Here is a 21209-nt window from a genome sequence, read left to right on the forward strand (position 1 = left end):
CCCGCCTAAGAACTGTTTCTCTCAAATCTCCGGACTCTCACCAGTACTGTGGGTTGTAGTTACCTTTGGCTACTGCCTACATTCAGTTTCATCATCTTTACCTGTCACTGCAAGTTCCGTTCCTTTCCGAACAAGCACCAGTACAGAAGTTGCTGTGTATCAGGGGACTTCTGTATCAGCTGTTCCTTTATTTATTCCAGTGGCCACGAGTGATATATCAGTCTTGACACCATCCACTCGGTGTCTCACCTGACTCCCTCCTGCTCTTCCTACTCTTCGGCCTTGGTAACTCTTTTCCTGGGTTCGCCCCAGCCAGTGCACATTTCACGACCCTCTGTTTGTCTGCAGCCAAGCCTGTCCCCACCACTAGGGGCAACAGTGAACACCAGATGTTCGGAGCAGACTCTGGGTTTTGCTATACTGGCTGAGGGGTTCCTAACAGTTCTGGTGAAGTTTAAAGATCCTTGAGTGTAGCTTCCTAATTCTGCGGCCTACATATTGTTTTCCACTGGGGGTTTCATTTTTTTGAGATTGTCTGCTCATTTGTAAATAAATCAGGGTTTCTCTGGTAGGAATCCTTTTAATTTTTCAGACCCCTTTAGGCTACCTCAGTGTTTCCTAATGTTTTCAAATGCTTTTGAGCAGTGGCTAAATCTTGTAATCAGTGAGAGAGTCCTGTTTAAGATGTTTCTTTTTTTGGGATGAGTAAAAGCTGTGTCCACTAGTAATACATCATAATCCCTTTCAATACATTTCTTTCTCAGTATAACTGCTTGTGTATTGTATTGGTCAATACTAAAGCAGTTCCTTCTAAGATTGGTAAACTGCTGTTTAGGGATAGTATCAAGCCATTTTTTGTGATGGTTACTGTATGCAACTATGTATGAATTGCAGTCAAATTTTTTCAGAAAGGTCTTAGTCACTATATTATTGTTTGTAAAGTAGATCTTCAGGTCTAAAAGCTCTACCCTGACATTGCTAGTATTAACTGTAATTGGAGATTCAGATCATTTGTGTTGATCTAGTTGATAAAGAGATATAGTTCCTCCTTGGCATCAGACCATATACATAGCATGCCATCTCTGTACCGTTGCCACCCCAAGATCTTATCAAGAAAGGGGTATTGCTCCATAAAGGAATTCTCCCAGTAGGCAATAATCAGGTTTGCGTAACTGGGCTCAAATTTCGTGGCCATAGCAGTCCCGCAAATCTGTCTAAAATGCCCACTGTTGAACCAGAAGTAATTGTGTATAAAGTATAAAATCCAAAATAAAATCAATTAGTTCTGCTGGGATGTCAGATTCCTTGCTCAAAATTGTCCTGATGCACTCACACCCTGCTTTGTGTAAAGTGATGTGACATCGTATGTCATCAGAATGTAACCTGTGTTCCATTAAATGTCGTTAAGAATCCTTAGGACACGGCATGTGTCCTTGGCGTAACTCTTGTTTTGTAACCTATGGTTTAAGGAAATGGTCAATGTAACTAGACAGATTTGTAGTGAGGGAGTCTACACCTGAGACTATAGTTCTCCTTGGGGATTCTCCAAAGATTTATGTATTTTTGGTAGACAATATATAACGGACAGTCTAGGATTTTTAACATGTAAATACTAATTTTCTGATTTGTTGAGTATCCATTTTTTGTAGAGCTGTAGAGGAGTTTCTCTAATTCAAGACTATAAGCATTAGTGTGGTACCCTGACAGTGGCTCATAAGTAGCCCTATCTTTCAACTGTCTGTTGAGTTCTTGAAAGTAACTGTTTTTATTTAAAACTGTGATCTCGCCTCCTTTATAAGTTGGTTTTGTCATGATACTTTGGTTTGATTCTAAATCTTTGATGGCTTGTCTTTCTGCTCTTTTGGTGTTACAAGTTTTTAATGGTCTTTTTAAGAGTAATTTGTCATGGTCTTCTTTGACTAATCTCTTGAATGTTTCTATGAAGGGGTCTTTTTTGATGTCTGGGATAGAAGGTGGATCGCTCCTAAACTATGTATGTTGCTATGGAGTGTCCTATCCTGCATTGCTTTTTCCATTAGTTGGAGAAGCTTTAGGGCGGTTCAGAAAGAATCTTTAAGGTCATTTCTTGAATATAGTGGTTGTTGGGGTCCCATTTTGGTGTGCGTTTGATGAGTGTGAGCATGAAAACAGCTATGTAACGGACTGCACATTGATAGGTAGAGCCTTTACTGACATGTGTTTACTAAGGCCATACACATAATCAATGGTAGACTAAAGCTTTATAATTACTAAGCTTGATAACAGCTATGAAATGCACTGCACAATGGTAGAGGGAGCCAGTAGGTACACCTGTTTCTTTATGAAACCATCAGGTTGTTAAAGCTCATCATGTAACTGTACCTTATCAAATGCCCTTTCCGTAAAACATTCAGGGTATTTATTAGACCTTTTTATTAGGTCCATCCTATATGCAATCCTGAAAATTATCAAATACATCTTTTTTGAAATTTTGAACTGTACCTTATCAAATGCCCTTTCCGTAAAACATTCAGGATATTGCTTTAACTACTCATCATTCTGCCTTTTTTATGCAAGTATAACAAAGATAAAATACAAAACATCAATGCATTACAATTTACCGGGCGCTTTCACTTTTTACATTTCCCCCCTCTGCATTGTCAGCACCTTCACTTCTTCTTTTGTCCCATTCATAGCAAAAATACAATTTACCCAAAACTATTTCCACACACTCTTTAACTTGAAACGTTTAATTTTTAAAGATGCTCAGATTTATTGTATCCCATAAGACTTCCTTTATATGTTATAAAAAGCTACAAAACCCTTTATTTTCCCCTTCCCATAAGCCCCCACCCAAAAAGCACCATTTAAAATGACATCATTATAGTCATTCAGCTCATCTGGTTTGACATCTGCATTTCTGACTTCCCTCTCTGGATCTCCCTTGGTATAGCTTTTCCTATTTAGCTTAACCTGGATGGTTTGACTATTCTCACCGCAACTATAACAGTAACTGTCCTGGAAAACTCTTGCAGCCAAGCCCAAAGCTTCTTGCAGGAGTCCCTGGTGAAAACCAGGTGTGCGTTAGATTCCACGTCTCCTTGTTCAGATGTGCCAATACCAGTTATTAGGTCCATCCTATATGCAATCCTGAAAATTATCAAATACATCTTTTTTGAAATGTGTATCACATTAGATGTTTTCATGACCAGAGTACCCTACTTTTTTTGACTGTATCTAGTTACTCCAATTTATGTAGACATTAAAACATAATCCCTTTTTTAATGGGTACTACCTCTGTCAGGATCACATGTGGGTGGTACAGACTTCACACCACATCTCACCCCCACATATACCAACTTAAAATCTGATATAATGAATAATTATAATAAATAACTTGCCAGTAATGTTATTATTAGTTTTACCTATTTTTCAATTTAAATCTGCTACTATCACCACTGGGATTCTCTCTGGTTAAAAAAAAATAAATCTGATTTTCTCAAATAAAACTCTCCTTTACGCCTTAAATGCAGATGCATAAATATTTAAGATTCGTTAAGAAAGATCTCTATAATTAACTGTAACTATAATATACCTTCTTCTATATATGCATAATTCTCAATTTGAATGTCTTTCTTTCTAACTAAAAATAATATACCAACATACTGCTGGTCCTCCTCTTCAGGGGCTAAACTTAAACCACATTCTTGCAAACAAAATATATCTGTCGCGCTTCAAAGTAAGTCACAGCTATGAAGCCTGGGATGTGATGAAGCATAAAAGTGTTTATTGCTCAGAAAATACAGATAAATGATTCAACCCAATATAGCTGAAACTGGACAGTGAATACTGCAGACGCAGGTAGAATGATAGTTAGAGAGATATCTGGAGCAGTGGTGTAGCAGCAGGATGTGACGTCTGAGTGCACAGGAGCAGCAGGGAGAGCAAACCATAAGGAAGGCAATGAAACAACAATGACCAGTAAAGTATACTGGGAGTGGCAGGTATAAGTAGAGAGACAATCAGGTGCTGGTGATTAATTAGTGCAGCAAGGTAACTCCTAGTAGTAGGAAGAAACAAGCACAATAGCAGCACCTCTGGTAGATAAGAGGAACTGTGGAAGAAACATCCAATGAACACAATAATAGTCCAATAAATCCCAAAGGCAGGAGCGGTCAAGATGAAACACCATCCTGAGGCAATGCTGCAGAGGAAGTAGAGCAGATCCAGACAATATCAGCCCCATTAGAAACTAAAGACTGCGATATAGCAGCTCTTTTAATTTTAGATTGGAAAACCCTCATACTGAGGAAAGCAACTGTAAAAGAAAACATTTATACCCGGAAGAGAAAACAGAAACCAAAGACCAATTGCAGGATATAAAACATAACATAAATAAATTATACATTTGTATCAGCACATATTGCAGCATTAATACTACATGCAACATTATCAGCCAAGTTGTTTGAACTGACACAGCTCCTCAAACTTAGTGATATTCACCTCCTCTAGGAAACCAGGGATTATCTCTTCATTAGGGAGGGTTAAACAGAGCCGCCAATAGGAATTTGGGACCCCCGGTCCAGCAACTATTTGGGGCCACCCCCCTTCATAGATGAGAAGAAAAGGGCCGTGTACCGCCGCACAAGTCTTGGAGGTGTGGTCAACATGGGGCGTAGCTGCAGCACTTTAAATAGAACATATTGGGGAGATTCAATTAGAATCTTTTTTAGTGAAATATTTGCTCATTTTTGCTTGCACACAATAGAGGTGCGAGCAAAACTGAGCAGATATTTTTACCGTACTACCAGTAAAAATGCGCAGCCACAATGTTCTTGAATATCCCCCATTATGTGTTAAAACAGTGTTGCTCTCACCTACCTATTATTGCAGCTTTCACAATCTGGTACTGGATTCTTGTATGCATCCTGGAATGTTGAAAACCGGGCAATAAGTGAACACAGTACATAACACAGATCACGCAGTATATAATACATACATTATAATAAACCATTACATTTATCACTCCACCCCCCAGCCACATCACGCTACCCCCTAGCCCAGGGGTGGGCAAACCTGTCCTCAAGGGCCATATCCAGTTCATGTTTTTAGGATTTCTGTCTGTAGAAACAGGTGGGATAATTACTGACCCAGCCAAATAGATTAACTCAGCTGTACATGATTAAAGAAATCCTACAAACATGAACTGGATATGGCCCTTGAGGACAGGTTTGCCCACCCCTGCCCTAGCCAAATCACACCACCCCCCCAGACACATCAAGCCCTCCCCTCAGACACATCATAACCCCCCCCAAATACAACATTAACCCCCACCTCCCTGGGAACATCTTAAACCCCCAAGGAACATCAGTACCACACCAAGAACATCATTAACCCCCAAACACAACATTAACCTCCCCCAGGAACATCATTACCTCCCCCCAACACATCGTTAACACCCCAAAACACACCATTACCCTGCAAACACATTATTATACCCCCCAGGAACATCATTAACCCCCCCAAACACATCATTAGCTCCCCAAACACATTATTAAACCCCACAAAACATAACATTAAAGCTTCCAAAATATATCATTAAACCCTTCCCCAGCATACTTATTGAAGATGTGCTGGTCCTGCAAAGTGAGCAGTACAGCTGTAAATCTCGTAGGCAATGTACAGTAAAGTGTTCTCCTGCACATATGTCCGATATAGACTCCGGCGGGAATACTGTTTTTCCACACGGAAATCTTAATATACACCACTATCGAAGAAGAATGGAGGGAAATTACTATGGTGCCATTTTGTGAAGACCATATCATGGAGACGACTTTAGTATTAGAGTTAATAAAGTATTATATATACATAAAACCCTATTCTTCTTAAAAGGTTTTTGTATATATTTTCATACACTGCATACTAATGAGAATGGTTTAAATTGTAATTGTTTTAAAATGTGTGTTCATACATTTATACCAGAGTGATGTGCCACATTACCAATGCTTTTCTGATTTAAAAAGTTATGTGCCTGTAGTGCAGTTTATCACCTCTTTGCATACATTTGCAAAGGTTTTTTAAAAAATATTTAAAATCTTTCCGATGTATTCTACTATACATGTCTATGGAGTACCATATGTAAAAGGGTAGCAACTTTGGGTGCTACTTACTGTGCTAATCTGAAAGCACGAATGTACAATGATGTGGAAAATACACTATTAATGCTAATATTGTAACAACCATTTAATAAACTACCTTCATTATCATGCAAGGTTGATTCCAATTTGAATCCAGTTCTTAAAAAGATAATTCTATTTCAATGCTCTATTTACTTTTATTATCACTGCTTAATACAGGTGAATATTATATCATATCAAGAAAGAATTTCCACAAAGTCTCATTAAAGATAATATGTATTCTTATTAACAAGAGATATTTTCAGTAATGGTATTTACACATATAACAACAGTGTAGAAAGCATAATACATTTTACATGAAATACAATGCATTGCCTGCTTCAGCTATCTTATACATGTGTAAATGTACATGTTCTCCATGTTACTAAGCAAACATGTTATGTATATGTGAACATATGTGCAATCAGGTTACACTGATTAAACTGGACATTGCAATTAGGTAATTCCTTAATTCCCTCTTTTTTGCTATTTGACTCATAAATCCCAATGCTTGCCAAAAATTTTTTATTTCTCTCTTTTTATGGCATTATCTTTAGGACTATATCACCCCTCACCCATCCTACAACACACACCTCTGTCCACATTGCCCCTTTATTACTTCACTCACCTCTAGTGAACACTCATTAACTGTTTTCCTATTTAAATTCAATAACTTTAACAGCCGCACCCTGCCACCAGAAACTAAAAAAACACACATCTTACAATCATCTTAGCTACCTTTCTTCATCCCTGCTTCTATTAGCTGGTGATATATCACCTAATCCAGGTCCCCCTCAATTCTCCCACACGCATATATCTGAACACTACAGAAATCCAGCAAACCTTAAACGCATCACCTGTCTCCCCTCTCTTCCAAAGTCCTTTAAATGTGCCCTTTGGAATATACGTTCTGTTTGTAACAAACTTACCTCCATTCATGATCTCTTCCTCTCAAACAACCTCAACCTTCTAGCAATAACAGAAACATGGTTCACGCAATCACACACTGCCTCACCTGCAGCCCTTTCATGTGGTGGTCTCCATTTCACCCACACCCCCAGACCGGGAGGCAGACAAGGAGGGGGGTTGGACTACTTCTCTCCCCACAGTGCACATTCACAGTTCTACCAAGTATCCCATCACTCACGTTCACATCTTTTGAAGTTCATGCTGTTAGGATTTTTAACCCCTTCTCTATGCGTGTTTCTGCCATCTATCACCCCCCTGGTCCACACCAACAATTTCTTGAACACTTCTCTGCATGGCTCCCTCACTTCTTATCTACTGATATCCCCACCATCATCAGGAGTGATTTTAACATCCCTATTTCTAATCCATGTTCCAATGCTGCTTCAAAACTACTCTCTCTAACCTCCTCACTTGACCTCTCCCAGTGGATTGAATCCGCTACTCATCAGGATGTCCACTGTCTTGATCTTGTCTTCTTTAGACTATGCTCAGTTTCTCAAACACTAGCAACTGCCCTGGATCAAGTGGCTCCAGCGACACTACATACTTTGCGTAGAATTCATTGCCAACCGTGGGACACTTCTGTAACACGAACTCTACAAAAACTTTCTCGTAAAGTAGAACGTTACTGGGGTAAATCTTGTGCCGCTGATGATTTCATCACATATACTGATATCTACCACTCCTATAGAAATGCTCTGGACACTGCTAAATAAGCATACTTCCAATCTCTCATCTATGCTCAGGCTTCTAACCCCAAACGACTCTAACACATTTAACTCCCTTCTGAATCCTCCTGCCCCAAATCCTCCAACTAACATCAGTGCCCAGGATCTTGCTTCCTATTTCAAGGACAAAATTGATAAGATCAGGCTTGAAATGGTATCATCTCCCTTGACAAGCAATCGTCTCAATTCCTTTGTAGCACCCTCTGACACTCTCTCTTCATTTGATCCCACAAATGAAGAGGAAGTTTCTACTCTTCTCATCTTCTTACTCTACCTCCTGTCCTCTTGATCCCATTCCCTCCCAAATTGGTATGTCCCTGTCTCCTGTGCTCATTCTCCATCTAACTAAAATCTGTAATCTATCTCTTTCTACTGGTATTTTTCCATCACTATTCAAGCATGCAGTGATTACTCCCATTTTAAAAAAGCAGAATTCTGACCCTAACTCTCTCGTAAATTACCGCCCCATCTCCCAGCTCCCATGCCCCTCCAAGCTTCTCAAGAGAATTGCCTACTCGCCTCACACACTTTCTTACAGCAAACAACCTATTGGACCCTCTTCAGTCAGGCTTTCGCTCTCAACACTCCACAGAGACTGCACTGACCAAGGTTGTCAATGATTTGATCACAGCAAAAAATAATAACCATTACTCTCTTCTAATTCTCCTGGATCTCTCTGCTGCATTTGACACTGTTGACCACTCTTTCCTCATACAAACGCTACAATCCTGGTTCTCATCCTACCTATCTAATCGCTCTTTCAGTGTTAATTTCTCTGGATCCACTTCTGCTCCGCTTCCTTTATCAGTTGGAGTACCACAAGGCTCAGTCCTAGGTCCTCTGCTATTCTCTATCTACACCACTTCTCTTGGAAAACTAATAAGCTCCTTTGAATTTCAGTATCATCTCTATGCGGATGATACACAAATTTATCTATCCTCTCCTGATCTTTCACTATCTATGTTGTCTCGCATTACTGACTGTCTTTCTGCCATTTCATCTTGGATGTCTTCTCGCCAACTCAAACTCAATCTTTTAAAAACTGAATTAATAATATTCCCACCCAAAAACAGAAGCTTCCTGCCTGACATTTCTATTTCTGTTGATAACATGACCATAAATCCCGCCCCACAAGCTCGTTGCCTAGGTGTAATCCTTGTTTCACAACTGTCGTTTGTTCCCCACATCAACTCTATATCTAAATCATGTTACATACACCTAAAAAACATTTCCAGAATACGCACATATCTGACACAAGACACCGCAAAATCATTAATTCATGCACTCATCATCTCCCGCATTGACTATTGCAATTCCCTCCTTACTGGTCTTCCTTGAACCCCTACAATCTATTTTGCACGCAGCGGCTAGATTGATTTTCCTTACTAACCATTATTCCTCTGCTGAGCCACTCTGTCAGTCTCTACATTGGCTGTCTGTTTTTCAACAAATCCAATATAAAATTCTTCTACTAACATACAAGCACATCAACAAAATTGCACCGACATACATTTCCTCACTGGTCTCGAAATATCTCCCTACTCGACACCTCCGTTCTGCACAAGATCTACGTCTCTCCTCCACTCTCATCACATCCTCCCATTCTCGGTTACAGGATTTTGTCGGGGCTGCACTCACTTTGTGGAATTTCCTCCCACGCACAATAAGACTTTCCTCTAGTCTTCAAACCTTCAAGCGTTCACTGAAAACCCACCTCTTCAGACAAGGTTATGATATTCCTCAACCACCATCTTAATTTCCCTAGATTCCCCTATTACCATCCTCTACACTGCTAACGCAAGACAACAACTCTCTACCAACATTGCCACACACACAGCCCACTCAATACTTTTACCTTTGCGTTCTAGCTGGTCCATTGTGCAATATGATGTAGCACATGCCCTTGTGTTTCAAACTCCCATTGTCCTATAGATTGTAAGCTTGCGAGCAGGGTTCTCTTACCTCTCTGTCTGTATGTATTACCCAGTATTGTCTTATCAATGTTTGTTCCCAATTGTAAAGCGCTACGGAATTTGCTGGTGCTATATAAATAAATGTTGATGATGATGATGATTATGTGTGTGTGTGTGTGTGTGCAATTGTAACAGTGTGGGTGCGAGACTATGACAAAATGGTGGACAGATTGTGTATGTATGAGACTATGACAAAATGGTGGACCTCTAGTAATATACTTGTAAATCCACCACAAATATCTATTTTACACAAAAGACATCCATTTAATGAGAGCCAGCAAGGCATATTACACAGACATCTATTCCAAATATATTTTGCAACAGACAAATGCTACAATTTAAACCAACAATAAATCCCAAATATAACATGAACTCCAGGAATTGTACAGCATTCACATTTTGACCACATGTGCTTGTAATGGCCTAATTTACTGCCAATGCAACTTTCATAGCAATAGGACCCAGTTCTTACTAGACTAATCAAATATATCAAGATAACAAACAAATCAGACTACAATCATACAAAACTATTCCATTAAAACCTAACAAGCACACAAGCTTTTTTCCCTTATCTCAAACAGCTCACATACAGTATAACCAAAACAATGGATCATTCATTTTCACATACTAACCATATGCATCCAGATTCAACCACCTTCCATTCAATTCATTCAAAACTCCATTATAACATTTTTCCTGCTAGCCAAGCCTTCCTAGGACCCATGTACAGACCGCCATTCCATTAAACTTAGTTTCCTGTAGCCGAGAGTCATCTCTGCATGCCCTAGTCAGGTCAAAGCAGCCAACCAAAAAAGGTTCACTCCCTCTTGTTACATGAGATCAAAACCTTTATTCCTGGGTGGAGTTTACCTTTCTACAGGAAACAGAACACAGGCTTTCATATGTTAATCTGAGTAGCTACACAGCTTTACACAAGCATTCACAAACCCAATATTTCTAATTGGTGAATGAGAGTTTTGTTCAGAGCAACTTCTCTGATTCAAGCATGGCAGAATTCCGTTTATATACTATAAAATGAAATGTAAAATATTACATTATTTCATTATTTATACACTTTTCATCATTCCCCCTGATGTCAATTGCCTGTCATTACATTTAGACTGACATATCTGTACATATCTCTTATTAGTGTTCACAGTGAGTGTATGCAACATGTATGAGTGTAAGAGTGTGCTAGAACAGGTGAGCAATAGGCAAATAAATATATATATATATATATATATATATATATATATATATATATATATATATATATTGTAACAAAAGGAGGCATTTAGCCGGCAATATGCAGAGAAAGCAGGGAAGTAGAGTAAAACATTGGCACAGTTATGTACCTAGGTGGGGATTAAACCAGGTAAAAACATATGTGTAGTTTAAAATTGGTTTACTTACATGATTTAAAAGCTGCTTCCTCTCAGCAGACAGGGTGAGTCTGATAGTCTAAACAGAGCCAGGGATGGGCGTTTCCTTTTAAAGAGAAGGTGGGTGTGTCACCTGTCCATCAAGCTAGGCCTGTGGGAGGAGTGTCAGGTATAAAACCCAGCTTGTTTCATTGTTCAGAGAGATCAACGCTGGGCTAGCTGGCTGATCTGGACAGAGAGCTGGACTATGTATAGTAAGCGTTGAGGGTCTCCATAATTGCTGTGCAAGTATACGGTGTCAAAACATTATTACCATCCTGACAATAAAGAACCATAAAAAGGAAGAAGTTGTACGTCTGTGCTTCTGCAGTAGCGGGCTCTTGCCACAATATATATATATATATATATATATATATATATATATATATATATATATATATATACACACACACACGAGATGCTCACTGACTCCCGTGAAGTGGTTTTGGCTTTGGTTTTGGATCTGGATTACCTTGTGTGTTTTGGATCTGTATTTTTTTTTAAAAATTATTAAAATATGCTAAAATCAAATAATTTTGCTGTTTTTTTATCCTACATTATTATTAACCTCAATAGCACTGATTTCAAGTAATTTGCAGTCAGTTTTGACCACCTCACAGGTCACATTATTATTTTCATACACTTTTGGACCAATACTGCAGCAACCTGGCTGGATGGTAAGCGACAGAGCAATGATTCAAGCACAAGGCAGTTCCTAGCACATCTAAGACATATTGGCACACAGCAGTGCCAGAAAAGAAAAGTGGTGCAAGATGGAATTGTCATTGGATCATGAAATCAGTTATGGTTCATTTGATCACTCCACCCGTTCCTTGGATAACTGGGGTAATTCTACAGCTAGTACATGGACAGAGTGAAGCGGGCGGTCATGTACAAGGAGACCCTCAAAGGTGGGAAAGGGATCCCAGATATCCCCACCATGCTGCGCGCCTTCTTTGTCTGCAACTGCATCCGCAGAACTCTTATTGAAAAGAACATTTGCTCTGCTGGGAAGTCCATGTCTCGCTTTTCCCTCCTGCCTCTTTGGAGGACCCTTGGTTGGGACAAGTGGTACAACTCCTTCCCTTACAACTGGACTACACCTTGGTTTTACCTGGATGTTGGACAATTTGTGAGGGAGCACCATCCGGAGGGACTTTTGGGACTGCCCCACTGCACAGGCACTGTTGGATGCCTTGGAACATGAACATAAGGACAGTGTGCCCAGAACTTGCCTTTCATACCATTCAGTATTTTATGGACTATTTCCTGGGACCCACATCATTGTGGCAATCCAGGAGGCCTGGAGCCTAATGAACTGCTTTAAGGACACTATTTGGCTTGTCAGGAATTGCCTCATCTTGAAAAGGGAGAAAATTACCATTCAGGACTCTCACAGGCTGATCCACAACCTACTAAGAGACTATAACACCACTGACAGTCCTGAGGAAGAGGAAGATGATAAATTTTCGGTCTCTCTCTTCTCCTTCTCCCTCTATGTGTCTGTTTATTAATATAACCCTGTTGAATTTGCCTGCAAATTCAGAAGACAAACCTGCTTGTCTTCCTATTCATCAATGACTCTTAGCAATGGAGCACTCGTCTTTGGGTGTATATTAGACCCTACACTTATTAGTCCAAATTAAGAAAAAAAGCCTGCAAGGACTTGTAAATTACTATTTCAGCAATGACAAAATTACCAACGCAGCTCTTCGATTTGGGTGTATAACTGTATATTAGACCCTACACTTATTTGTGCAAATTAAGAAAAAAAAGCCTGCAAGGACTTGTTGATTACTATTTCAGCAATGACAAAGTTACCAACGCAGCTCTTCGATTTGGGTGTATAACTGTATATTAGACCCCACATTTATTAGTGCAAATTCAGAAAAAAAGACTGCAAGGACTGGTATATTAAGATTTCAGCAATGACCAAAGCAGCTCTTCGATTTTGGTGTATATTAGACCCTACACTTAGGAGTGCAAATTAAGAAAGAAAGCATGCAAGGACTTGTATATTTATATTTGTATTTCAGCAATGACAAATTCAGCAATGGAGCTTTATCTAACACTGCTACCACTCTCCTCTTTCTCTCTCTCTCTCTATATATATATATATATATATATATATATATATATATATATATAGTTGAGATTAGAATTAATTATGGTATGGCAATTTTTAGTACAGAATATCAAGTAACAAAGGGGTGAAGGGGTGAGGGGTCCTCTTCATTTCGGCATGTCCGAAGGGAAAAACCTGTATTTTATTTACTGATGGTAAATCAACACATGTCGAAGTATGTCCCAATAAATTATCCTTCAACAATTAAATCTAAGATCATAAAGTTGCTCCTTCTTTGGTGTCTCTTCATGATGTCATCATCTTCGCAAAGTATGTTAGGAGGTCTTCTGAGGTATAGCCAAGGCTGCCATCAGAAATTGTGGGGCCCAGTACAAATGAAACAGGCAGGGCCCACCCCGATGAACGCCCCCACCCCTCTTAGTGAATGTTCCCCCTTCCCCCCAAAAAAACTTCATTTATGACATTAAGGGAGAAAATAACTATTATCCCTCAAGAAATACAGCTTAACCCATTATCATACTTGGAAGCATAGTCTCCTACAAAATTCAGAGTAAAAAAAAATGTGCTAATAAAATATCTTTAAAATATACTTACTCAGATGTTGCAGCTGCTGCTCCTTGCTCCTTATTCTTACAGCTGTGGCGGGAACATCAGTGTGACGTCAGGTCACCCCACACCATCACTCAGCGGCGGATTGGGAACTTAGAGTTGCCCTGGGAAAAATTCTGGACGTGGCCTCACATGGGCGGGACCAAACAGTGGGCTGGTCCAGCACAAAAGTAGGTGGTATTAACTCGATTATCCATAACCACATCAGATATCAGTGGCAGGTGAGGCTAACGGAACACGCAGTGGTAGGCAGAGTCACAGTAAGCAGACACAAAGAAAGGTTATAAAGTATTGTGCTACACCCCAAGTATTTATTAATGTAGAACTGAAAACTGCCATGTAAGAGGAGTGAGACTATATTGTGCAAACAAAAAGACATTTGACACACCGCACAGACAGGCCATGACAGCCTCCTATGTATAAGAAAGTCATTCATTCAGAGGTCCATCTCCCCTTCCTATACCATCAAGCATTGAATTCTGACTAAATTGCTCCTCACGTGTGCGAGTATGTGGTAGGTAAAATATATTGTAATCTACACAGGGACTGATATGCATGAATAAAATGCTGGTGTTCCATACATATGTACAACATGTTCATAATATTTAAACCATATATTGTAAGCTTGCGAGCAGGCCCTTCCATATATTGTAAGCTTGCGAGCAGGGCCTTCCATATATTGTAAGCTTGCGAGCAGGGCCTTCTCACCTCTTTGTCTGTTTTACCCAGTTTGTTTATTACTGTGTTTGCCCCCAATTGTAAAGCGCTATGGAATATGTTGGTGCGATATAAATAAATAAATGATGATGATAAAGAGTTAAAATAATAAGTAAATGCTCTGCAGAAAGGAACTGTGAGTTTCCAAATTTGCAGGATAATCCATTCAATACCTAATGAATTTACTTACAGTAACTGCTTAAAAGTGACCAGGTAGAGAAATAAAAGAAAGATGTCAGTGCTGGAATATTGCAATGACAGCAGCACTGTCAGATGTGAGAGTACCACTGTTCTGCAGTAGAATCAAATCATAAACGTGTAACATGGTCTCATAACAAGAATAAAATCCTTAAATACTACCAAATAGTGAGGATGAAATACAATTTTGGATGTTATAAGATATAGAAAGATGACGCAGTAGGCTGGCAAGCAGAATTACTCCACAAGGAAATTCTGTTGCCAATGATGATCTGATATTAGCTCAGTACTCTCTCAGAGTGTTCAGTTCAGGTCATTTACCCATAGGAGTGCGCAGAACACTTCATTAGGGTGTGCACCCTGGGACACCGAGCAAGGGATACTCTGTGCCGCAGCTTGCTGCCGGAAGGGCGTGTACAGCAACGTCTAGGGGGAGGGTGCCTAATAGTGCCCCCAGTTCATATAACGCCAAACAATAGTGCCTTCAGTTCATATAACACCAAACACCAAACAATACTGCCCCCAAATCAATCACATTACACCAAACAAGTGGCCCCAGAACATATAATGCCAAACAATACTGCCCCCAGATGATAATATGCCACACAGTAGTGTCCCCAGATAATATTATTCTAAGTAGTGCACCCCAGATGATAATATGCCACACAGTAGTGTCCCCAGATAATAATATGCCACACAGTAGTGCCCACAGATAATAATATGCCACACAGTAGTGCCCCAGAGATTAATATGCCACACAGTAGTGTCCCCAGATAATATTATGCCAAGTGGTGCACCCCAGATGATAATATGCCACACAGTAGTGTCCCAGATAATAATATGCCAAGTAGTGCACCCCAGATTATAATATGCCACACAGTAGTGTCCCAGATAATATGCCACACAGTAGTGTCCCCAGATAATATTATGCCACACAGTAGTGCCCACAGATAATATGCGACACAGTAGTGTCCCCAGATAATATTATGCCAAGTAGTGCACCCCAGATGATAATATGCCACATAGTATTGTCCCAGATAATAATATGCCACACAGTAGTGTCCCAGATAATAATATGCCACACAGTAGTGTCCCCAGATAATATGCCACGCAGTAGTGCCCACAGATAATATGCCACATAGAAGTGTCCCCAGATAATATTATGCCACACAGTAGTGCCCACAGATATTATGCCACACAGTAGTGCCCACAGATAATAATATGCCACACAATAGTGCCCACAGATAATATTATGCCACACAGTAGTGCCCACAGATAATATTATGCCACACAGTTGTGCCCCAATTCAAATTGTAACACACACTACAAACACTAAAAACTGCTCTGTAGTCCTACATGTGAGTCAACTCACCTCTCACACTGATGTTGTCCGTTCCTCATTGGTAATAGAAGAGCTGTGAGCAGCATATCTGATCCCCAGGATGTTGAGCTACATGGGATCTCTCTCCTTCCTGCTTGTGCTGCAGCCACCCTCAGTGAAAAGCAGCCTGGTGATTTACTTCCAGGACTGCTTCACTGTCGGCTGTCCGGGCGCCCCCTTATGGTTGGAGGAAAAACAACATGCATAAAAAAAAACAAAAAAAAACCGAATGAATGAAAATGAAAGTATAAGAGAGCCGCGGGCCGCCTGGTGACCCCGGGTCCGGTACAAGAGTACCCCCCATACCCCCCTGATGGCGGCCCTGGGTATAGCCATATATGGCATCTGTGTCAAGTCTCATCTGTGTCCAGTTCCTGCCATTCTGTGTCCTTATCGACTACCTTAGGAACTCCTGCCATCTGTCAGATGTACCATCTGCTACAGCTGGGCGCCGTCTTAATTCTTATCTATTTTGTAGGAAAGAAAAAAATATCAGTTGTTTTGAAATTTTTACTTTATCCTACCCATCTCTCGTTTTCTGTGTCTGGTTCACTTGCAGATTTCTGAAATCCTCTGCAGTTGAGCACTTCTTGGTTCCTGATATGGGAAGGAAAACATGATATTCTTCTGGGAATTCTCCCTTTTGAGCATGGTTAATTATCCTATCCTGTCCTCTCTGATGATTTATGAATTTCATTCCAGGTGTTACTACCATTATGGAATTGAAAAACCTTATTTTGCTGTCCTTTGTGAGTATTATGGACCAAACTTCACAAACCTCACTCGCCTTCAGCTGAACCCGTGGTCCACTTCAATACACCTGCGTCTGAATTGGGAGAGGAGTATGGAGAGTTATTTGTCAGTTTAGTGCTCTTGTTTTCCCATCGTCAGTCGCGATATATGGCCATTGTGAACCCCCGTGCTGACCACATCTATTGATGCCTGCAAATCTATGAATCAGCAGACACATACTCCTTTTGTAGCATAGCAGCACAACGGTGCTATTGACTAGGGGTGGGGTTTCCAACTATTGACTGGGCCTTACAGGGACCGCTGCTGTGAAGACAGTTTATTCACAGCAAGGAGTCCTGATTTCCGGCTATTGATATAGGGGGCCAACCTCTGCGCCCATAATTAGTTTTATATATCTGCTGCAGATATTAATATTGAATTTCCTCCTTTGTTTCCTTATAATTCACAGGCAGTTTTTTTATATTGAGTCTATATCATCAATTGGACCTATACAGCATAATACTAGACTGTTATTGGTTGCAATGTGTAGCAAGAAAAGTCTCACAACCAACGAACCGCAAATAAGTTACTATTGGTTATAACTTACTCTCATTGTGGGTACATACAGAAGAGTAACTTCCTGTAACTTGTGTTTCTCTAACATAGTTTGGAAAAAGACCAAACTAGAACATTTCCACTGACAACAGACTGATATCCACACTTCATCAGCATTGGGACAAACCTTTACTGAAGTTAACATCGCCACTTCCATTCCTACCCAGTGTCTTGAATCAGGGTCTTAGCCTTGTTTACACCACTCAGAGGTATCATATCCTCGTGCATCTCCCTCCTGTCAGAATGCAGCATTCCAAATCCTGGGACTTCATTCTGCTACACTGGAGGTTGCCATCTTGGGTGAGACATTTTGCTACATCCTGCCTATTCTGAGCACCTGACTTCGTCCACCAATTAGCTCCCTCTGCTGACTATAAAAGTCATCTCCTACCTTCAACAAATTGCTAGTGCAACACTTTCAAAGTTCCTGGGTCCAGCCTACCACTGTTGTCGTTTATCTGCCGCTGTACAGATTCCGGCCATTAACTTTTTCCTGTGGATTCCGCTTCATTCTGGTACTTCAGTGTTAACATCTGCTGCTGTATACCGTCATGGCCAAAAGTTTTGAGAATGACACAAATATTATTTTTCACAAGTCTGCTGCCTCAGTTTTTATGATGGCAATTTGCATCTACTCCAGAATGTCATGAAGAGTGATCAGATGAATTGCAATTAATTTCAAAGTCCCTCTTTGCCATGACAATGAATTTTATCCCAAAAACAACACTTCTACTGCATTTCAGCCCTGTCACAAAAGGAACAGCTGACATCAGGTCAGTGATTCTCTCGTTAACACAGGTAAGAGTGTTGACGAGGACAAGGCTGGAGATCACTCTGTCATGCTGATTGAGTTAGAATAACAGACTGGAAGCTTTAAATGAAGGGTGGTGCTTCTTCCTCTGTTAACCATGGTTATCTGCAAAGAAGCACGTGCAGTCATCATTGCTTTGCACAAAAAAGGGCTTCTGAGGCAAGGATATTGCTGCTAGTAAGATTGCACTTAAATTAACCATTTATCGTATCATCAAGATCTTCAAGGAGAGAGGTTCAATAGTTGTGAAGAGGGTTTCAGGGCGCCATAGAACATCCAGAAAGCGCCGAGACCATCTCTTAAAGTTAGTTCAGCTGCAGGATTGGGGCACCACCAGTGCAAGCTTGCTCAGGAATGGCAGTAGGCAGGTGTGAGTGCATCTGCACGCACAGTGAGGCGAAGAATTTTGGAGGATGACAAATGGAGGGAAGTTCCTCAGAGCTAGAATGAGAACCTGCAGATATGCATGTACAGGAAAGAGGGGAAGTATTCTTGTATAGCATGAACAAGTGAATTCTTTATTTTACAAATGCAGACACATAAAAAATCAGATTCTGGCCATAATAATATCACAATCACACTGTTATGTAACAAATATTGAGGATGTACCAAAACAGCCAAGGCTGACAATGGGTTGCATGGATGACACAGAAATTAGTCCAAAGGGCAGATGTGCAAGTCAAAAGACAGAAAATAAATGCTGAGGAAGCAATTTCAATTCAGTACAGGAGCTGTAGTTCAAGCCCACTTGTAGAACAGATAAAAAAAATCTGGAATGACGTTCGTGAACAAAGTTCCTGATAAGGTATAACAAAAGTCTAATCCAGAGCGAGATTGCAATAACGAAATGCCAGGAGAAAGTGGTAGAGGACTTACTCTTTCAATGAAGTGCTTGTGGGAGCCTTGATTTCAGTCGTCATTCTTACCTCCCCTGGTGGACGGCGTGAAACTCAGTTGTGAAAGCAGTAACTGCGGCGTCTCCAGCAGTGCGCGCATGTGCATAGAGTACAATAGTAGTCCCAGCTGTTCTCCTGTTGTGCTGATGTGGCAGGCTTGGAATCTAGCGAGCAAGGGGCCAGTTGTAGATGGCAATAAAGTTCAGTGGTGCAATAATAATATCCAACGAGTTTCCCCCGCACCGTGCCAGCTTCATCAGGGATGGTTATGAATGAGACAGATGTTCCTCCTATTTAAACTTTTCCAAAAGTATGTAGCCAATCACAGGCAGAGGTGTGGCTTAAAATGAATTATACTATATAGAAGCATTGTTAGTGGTAATAGACTGTGTCAGTTGGGAACGCAGCCAATCATATGGAAGTGACATATAACATAAACTATATTAATATGTTCTCAGCAGTTGCTCCCCTGCTGTTTTCCTGTTTTCAAGGCTTGTACTGTCCTGGAACAATGGTCAGTAAATAACCAAATCCACTTTCTGATCTTAGATAGTGTGCTGTCTCAATGAGTATTGACTAAACTTCCCTGGAGGCGCGGAGTCTAACAAAATAGGAGGTGTTCACCAGGGATTCCCGCAAGGGAATATGGGCTTCTGCGGCTCTCACCTTGCAGGTTGCGGCCCTCCAGGAAAGCTCCCAATGTGACAGCTTGAGAACAAGTTACATAGCAGGAGAATGATCCAATGGTGGTAAAAAAGATTATCATTTTATTGTAAAACATTAATACAAGGGTTCTATGAAGACTTGAGTAATTTGCAGATGATGATCACGAAGACATGCAAAATAGTAACTGTCAGCAACCTTCATTAATACAAGCTGCATATGCAATAACCAGAGTCTCTATTAATAGTAGAATTGAGGCACAGGAGTCAACAAAGTCCAAACATATAAGGTGTATAGGCTGACCAACCGGCGTCCCACTCATAGCGCTCAAAGAAAAACTCGGAGACAAGTGTTTGGCAAAATATATTCCGGCCACAGCTTTATTAAATATTCCTGTAACCGGCAGACAAGCGGCGTGTTCTGCCTACCCTGTAGGCACCGCAACAACGTCCTCCGGAGACCAGCCCTTAGCGTAGTTCACCCTCCAATAGCTGAAAACCTAGCACGCCGCCCGTATTGGCCCAACCGTTGAAGCTGGAGCCAGGCGTGCGGCCGTCTACCCAGGGTGCTACTCCCCGGCCCTGCTGGCTCCCCCATTTTTAAGCCTTGCTCACCGCTTCTCCGCCACGCAAGGTCCTCATGACCTTGACCATAGGGACCGAAGCCCTCCCAACCGCTGCGACCTCCTATAACAACAAACCCTCAAGAGCCTCCTGCATGGTATTGTAAAACAAATCCAGCGCCACATCTGAAAGGTGCACCCCATCTCCCCTATAAAAATCAACACATGTAACCCCTATCTGCTTATGCTGGATACAGGTGTCGCCATTGAAGGTAATGAATTTGGCAACAGCCGAGTTCACTTTCTTTCTTGCCCTATCAATTGCCACTCCTGCTCTTGCACCCCGCCATAATAATCGTGGTATGATACTTGACCACGCAATGTCCACCTGGCCCCAACGGTCCCACATCCATTTCAGGTCCCGCTGAATTTCCTTAATCAAATCCAGGGACTTCACCGTCCCCAAGTCATTTCCCCCAAGATGTACCAATATAACGTATGGGGACCCTGTCACCCCCTCCACATTCAACAATGCCCCTCTCAACTCCGCCCACTTCATACCTCTCCTGCTCAGCCATGTAACTCTCCCTGTTCCGCATGGAAAACCCAGTTGCTGTCCATATGATCGAGCAGCCGCCCTCTTTCCTGCCCAATATATATAGGAGTGGCCAACGATCCACACTTCTCTTCTCC

Source organism: Mixophyes fleayi, chromosome 8, assembly GCF_038048845.1.
Source record: "Mixophyes fleayi isolate aMixFle1 chromosome 8, aMixFle1.hap1, whole genome shotgun sequence".
Taxonomy (NCBI): Eukaryota; Metazoa; Chordata; class Amphibia; order Anura; family Limnodynastidae; genus Mixophyes; species Mixophyes fleayi.